Here is a 6,068-nt window from a genome sequence, read left to right on the forward strand (position 1 = left end):
ACTTGGGGCAAATGTCACTTTATGGAAGTATTTTTGTATCCTGGAAATTTTTGAATTTTAATATGTCTTTCTATTTACTCCCAGAATGTCTTTCTTCTAGAATAAAAGTTCAACTAAATTCCAAGACGTCTCAAACTGACTGTAAAATATCTTTTAGATGTTTATCGCCTATGACAGTGGTTAGTTTTCATGAATGATAACTATAGTGCATGCTCTTCCACTTAAAGGTATGCCCCAATCTGATCAGGGTCTGGGATCTTGAAGAATGGTGGCTGCTATTGACGCGCCCCCTGGGACATATTCCTTTTTGAGGGGAATACCCGGCACCGGATCAGATGGGGGGTTGTAGTCTCCGAGCGGCTGTGACCCGGCCCCGTGCCCAGGGCGTCAAGCTCAGTGTTATGTGGCAGTCCTACAGATGTTATTAAGAGTTCTTTTGTGTCGACTACGCCACCCGTTGTGATGCGGTCACTGGGGCCGCCGCTGCAGCAGGTTCCGCTGAGGCTGATGGTGGATGCGCAGCTTGGTGGGATAACCCCCAACGGGAGGGGTATAGTCTCAGAGGGGACAGGCGCAGAGGATGGGGGTTGTGGTGGTGTAGTGCAGACGGCAGTGAAGACAGAGTCGGGTTGTGCAGTTAAGGGTGTTTACTTACTGCAGATGTTGTACTGGTCACTCCAGCTGCTAGTGACCACCCGAGCCGTGCTGCGTCCACCAGGTCCTGGATCCAGCCAACCCCCAAACAAGTCCGGAGCGTGGCCCTGAGCTCTCTTTCTGTCCCGTTCTCTGGCCGTCCCCACCAGTAATCCACCTAGGTCCAGCTCCCTCGGGCCTTCTGTTGGGACACCCTTGGCCCTGGGTTCCCTGACCCTTCATGTGGTGTGCCTTCAGGGTGGATGTGATGGGTGACCGTGGCAGACGCTGCCCACGGTCTCCGGTCTCTGGCTGGGGAATGTTTTTACCCCCACCAGCTTGGGTTCCGGTACCCTGTGCCGACTCCTCACCCGGTGCTTTAATTTGGGTTCTTGGGTCCTCTCTGTTTTCCCCTCTGGGTACTCCTTCTCTGCTCCTCTCTCACTCAGGGTCTCTCTTCTCCCTTGCTGCAGGCTGACTTCCTCTCTGCTTGCTGTCTGCTCCTCTGCAGCTGTCTTGCTGTCTCCAACTGACTTGTTCTCTGCATCTGACCCTGTTCTTAGTTGGTGCCCACCTTATATACACCCTCTATGTGTGAGCTCAGGTGACCAGCACCCAATGAGCTCCTAACTTTACCCAGGCTGCTCCCCCTATCTGCCCCTACACTACTTGGGATGTACCACCCCCCTCCCACTCCAGCCAGGAACAGACTCGGTCGTACCTGCACATTTCTAAGTGGGAGTACCGTCGGTCTGCTCCTCGGAAATGGGATGTGTGTAGTGCATGCAGCCTACCGAGCTCAGTTCCACACTCCATCCTTGCCCGGGAGTGGAATATCACACCTCTGGGTTGAGGTGCAATACCCCTGTAGCAGCCGAATCCTCAGGGTGCTACATTCCCCCCTGGTAAACCACAGCACGTCCTCGGGCTGTAAAGACAAAAACACCAAAACATACAAAATTTTCATATAAACATAATAAAACATATAAAACATTATATATATAACATATCTTAGCAGATAAAACTTTCTCGTCGTCTCTTGTTTCAGGTTCCTCCTCCTCCGGACACTGTGCAACGTGTGTCCGGGAAAAGTGCGACAGTCTCTTAGAAAAACTGGTTTTACTATAAAACCGGTAGGGGGCGCTTTAGGACGCGCAACTATTTACAAGGGAAAGTTGGCCGCTCTCAGTCCTCGGCCAGGTAAGGAGGGAAAGGGAATGGCTGCTCACAGTCCTCAGCCTGTGGGATTAAGGGGTTAACGGGTAAACAGTTCACTCAGCTGGTCCCAACGGGGACTATATATAAGTATCAACAGTTTCTTTGGTACCCGATCTGGTAACTATTTACAGCTTCTGCTTCGCTGTCCTCAACGACGGCGTCCTCCTGCTCTTTGCTTGTAGCTGGTGGTAACTTCAGACCCGTCCGGCCATGTGAGCTGGCTGAACAAGTCCTCCCCCAGGTGTGGCACCCTTGGTTTTACGGGCGCGGGCGCGGTGGTGGTGGCGCCCGGATTGCCCAGGCCTTGCGGCCAGGCCTGGGGCACCTGGAAGGTGAAGGGCACCGTTAATACGGCGGCGCCCTGGGCTACCTGGCCTTGCGACCAGGCCGGAGGCTCCGCGGAGGTAGGGGGCGCTATTGGTGATGCGGCGCCCGGGGGTACTAGGCCTTGCGACCAGGCTGGTGGTATTTCCTGCTTTGTCACGCTCCGGGTCGAGGCGCGTGACGTCACAGGGGTCGCTGCGGCGGCTTCCGGTCGGGGCCTAGTCTGCGTCGGTGACATGGCGTTTTCGGGCACAGCAGGGGGACTTTCAGGCTCTGCGACGGGGAGCTGGGGCAGGTAAGCGGTGTCACGGCTTGGGGTATAGACGTCCCCTTTACCTGCCTCCATGCGTTCGGCTCCCTTCTCGGCGCCGTCTCCGACCTTTGGTCCTCCCGCGCCATCCTCAGAGGCGGTCTGCTTCCTCATCTCGGCTGGCGTGCTCCGGGTCTTGGTTTGCTGGGCCATCTCCCGGCTCCATTCCGCCAATATCTCGCGCTGTACCCGGGCCATCCTCCGTGCGAGGCCCTCCAGGGCAGTCTGTGCACACTCCCGGTCTCGGGGGAGCTGTGCAAGGACCTCCACTAGGTCTAGTGGGGTCGTGGTGTCTAGCAGGCTCCTGACCAACGGGTCGGTGCTGCTCTGCTCTTCTTCCAGCAGGCTCCTGGCCAGCGGGCCGGTGCTGCTCTGCTCTCTGGACATCTCCGGGTGAGCTTCTCTGCTACTCCTCTCCAGACTTCTTGTCTCCGGGTGCGCTCGCTCCAGACTCCTCCAGGCGGCACCCATCTTCGTTCTTTTCTTTCGTCTCCTCCCACTTCGAGGGTGGTCCCGGGGCAACTCGGTGACTGTCAGCTCCAGGGGTAGTTCTTTCACGCTGACAGACACCTCCAGCATCACAGTCTCTGTTGGTGGGGGCGGTTTCCACTTTTGGCGCCATTTTCTGTCCTGGCCCACGATGGGAGGTGGCCTCTTGCCCTCCTTTGGCACGCCCATAATGGTGTCCGCTGCTCTTCCAAGGCGGGAAATCTGCGGTTTTGGCGGGAAGCGTCGCCCAGTGGCGGGAAACTCTGCAGATGGCGGGAACAAGTTGGAAATGGCGGACAATCGGCGGGAAACGACTGGTGATGGAGTCCGATGGCGTGGACCCTCCGGAACCGGCGGGAGACTTCTTTCTGAGGTAAACTTGCACTTTTCTTCAGGCACGCAGTACCCGGGTGTTGCGGGCACGTAATCCTGCCGACTACGCCAAAGTTGACGCGCCCCCTGGGACATATTCCTTTTTGAGGGGAATACCCGGCACCGGATCAGATGGGGGGTTGAAGTCTCCGAGCGGCTGTGACCCGGCCCCGTGCCCAGGGCGTCAAGCTCAGTGTTATGTGGCAGTCCTACAGATGTTATTAAGAGTTCTTTTGTGTCGACTACGCCACCCGTTGTGATGCGGTCACTGGGGCCGCCGCTGCAGCAGGTTCCGCTGAGGCTGATGGTGGATGCGCAGCTTGGTGGGATAACCCCCAACGGGAGGGGTATAGCCTCAGAGGGGACAGGCGCAGAGGATGGGGGTTGTGGTGGTGTAGTGCAGACGGCAGTGAAGACAGAGTCAGGTTGTGCAGTTAAGGGTGTTTACTTACTGCAGATGTTGTACTGGTCACTCCAGCTGCTAGTGACCACCCGAGCCGTGCTGCGTCCACCAGGTCCTGGATCCAGCCAACCCCCAAACAAGTCCGGAGCGTGGCCCTGAGCTCTCTTTCTGTCCCGTTCTCTGGCCGTCCCCACCAGTAATCCACCTAGGTCCAGCTCCCTCGGGCCTTCTGTTGGGACACCCTTGGCCCTGGGTTCCCTGACCCTTCATGTGGTGTGCCTTCAGGGTGGATGTGATGGGTGACCGTGGCAGACGCTGCCCACGGTCTCCGGTCTCTGGCTGGGGAATGTTTTTACCCCCACCAGCTTGGGTTCCGGTACCCTGTGCCGACTCCTCACCCGGTGCTTTAATTTGGGTTCTTGGGTCCTCTCTGTTTTCCCCTCTGGGTACTCCTTCTCTGCTCCTCTCTCACTCAGGGTCTCTCTTCTCCCTTGCTGCAGGCTGACTTCCTCTCTGCTTGCTGTCTGCTCCTCTGCAGCTGTCTTGCTGTCTCCAACTGACTTGTTCTCTGCATCTGACCCTGTTCTTAGTTGGTGCCCACCTTATATACACCCTCTATGTGTGAGCTCAGGTGACCAGCACCCAATGAGCTCCTAACTTTACCCAGGCTGCTCCCCCTATCTGCCCCTACACTACTTGGGATGTACCACCCCCCTCCCACTCCAGCCAGGAACAGACTCGGTCGTACCTGCACATTTCTAAGTGGGAGTACCGTCGGTCTGCTCCTCGGAAATGGGATGTGTGTAGTGCATGCAGCCTACCGAGCTCAGTTCCACACTCCATCCTTGCCCGGGAGTGGAATATCACACCTCTGGGTTGAGGTGCAATACCCCTGTAGCAGCCGAATCCTCAGGGTGCTACACTATGACAGTCAAACCCATAGTTCCTAGCTATATCCTTCCATAGTAGAAAAAAAAGCACTATACAAATACTCTGAGATTTCTTTTCTTATCTTTTTAACATATACACTTAACACATAAGAGCTGAATTCTTTTTCTTCCCCCAATGCATTTTAATCAGTTCTAAGGACAGACAATGGCTTTAGCTTACCAAAAAAAATTGTCAGTCTTTCAGGACATTTTTGAAAGCATAGAAGAACATCATCAACTAAGAAATAATTAAAAACGATAATAAAAACAGCAAAAAATTTAGAAAGAAATAAGAAAATTTGGAAAAAACAATGAATTGAAGTAAAAGCAAAAAAAACCCCAAACATTGAAATAATCTAAAACATTGAATAAGACATTGCCGTTAAAATCTATGAAAAAAAACATTTTGTAATTAAGATATTAAATTGGCATAAGTTGAAATCTAAAAACCATATCATTTATACAACTAAAAAAACAAAAACAAGTTAGAAATGAATATATTACAATTTAATGTATAAGATCAGATCAGAGCCACGATTCTGTCAATTACATTTTTCTTTCTTTTTTTTTGCATCCTACAGAACGGATCAGTCTTTATTAATATTGTTCATGAAAGTTATGGGAAAAAAAATTACATTTTTCATAATTTACAATGTAAATTAGAAAAATACTGACTTCTAGAAAAGTTCTTAGGTGAAACTTTACAGCCAGTTGCCAAAAGATACTTTCTATCGGGTCAGATTTGGTGTAATACGTGTGATTTATAGAAATAAATTACCTTTTCGTTGTGGCTTGTTTCTACTATTTCCTCTGCTTTGTAGACAATGAGACGGCTAAGCTTCACGTAGTCTATGTAGCGACGATGACGACCGTGCTGGAAAATAGAAGAATCTTGAACTCCCAACAGCTGTGTCTCTTCAGCTCCTCCCACACTCAGCCATTTTTAAATCATGTGGGTTTATTTTTGTTTTTTTAAACCTACTTTTTCTTCCTTGCCGTAATATGCGGGAATGTCGCCAAGAAGAGTTTACTTGAACTGGGTGTTTGATTAGGACAATGATTTTATTTTTATCTCTTTTTTTTTTTTCATTCGCTTCACTTATTATATTGTTTTTTTTTATTACTATTTTATTATTAATCTATAAAGCCACATTTTTTTTCCATTGTATTAAAAAAACGCTTTTTTATTAGATTCACATATTATATATTTTTTGTTACTCTTTTGAAATATTATTATTTATATATAAAGCACATTTTTTTTCGTTGTATTAATACAACTCATTTTAAGGATATTTTTAAATACTTTTTAATATCTTATATACTTCTTTCAAGTAATTTTTTTATGGGCAAGAATCTGAGACCACCATCAATCACTCAACCCAAATATATG

The 6,068-nt window shown here is 50.3% G+C and overlaps 1 protein-coding gene across 1 annotated transcript in view; it reads right to left on the reverse strand.

Moving 5' to 3' along the window:
- LOC141164524 (matrix metalloproteinase-21-like) overlaps positions 1 to 5,594 on the reverse strand; it is a 73,006-nt gene extending 67,412 nt beyond the window's left edge. Inside the window, exon 1 of the mRNA XM_073649884.1 lies at positions 5,457 to 5,594. The gene's annotated coding sequence lies outside the window, so the exon portion shown is untranslated. The remainder of the gene's footprint in view (positions 1 to 5,456) is intronic.
- Between the last annotated feature and the right edge of the window lie 474 nt (positions 5,595 to 6,068).

This window comes from Phyllobates terribilis, unplaced genomic scaffold (genome assembly GCF_046119375.1).
Source record: "Phyllobates terribilis strain yellow unplaced genomic scaffold, ASM4611937v1 Scaffold_10__3_contigs__length_209671492, whole genome shotgun sequence".
NCBI classification, from domain to species: Eukaryota; Metazoa; Chordata; class Amphibia; order Anura; family Dendrobatidae; genus Phyllobates; species Phyllobates terribilis.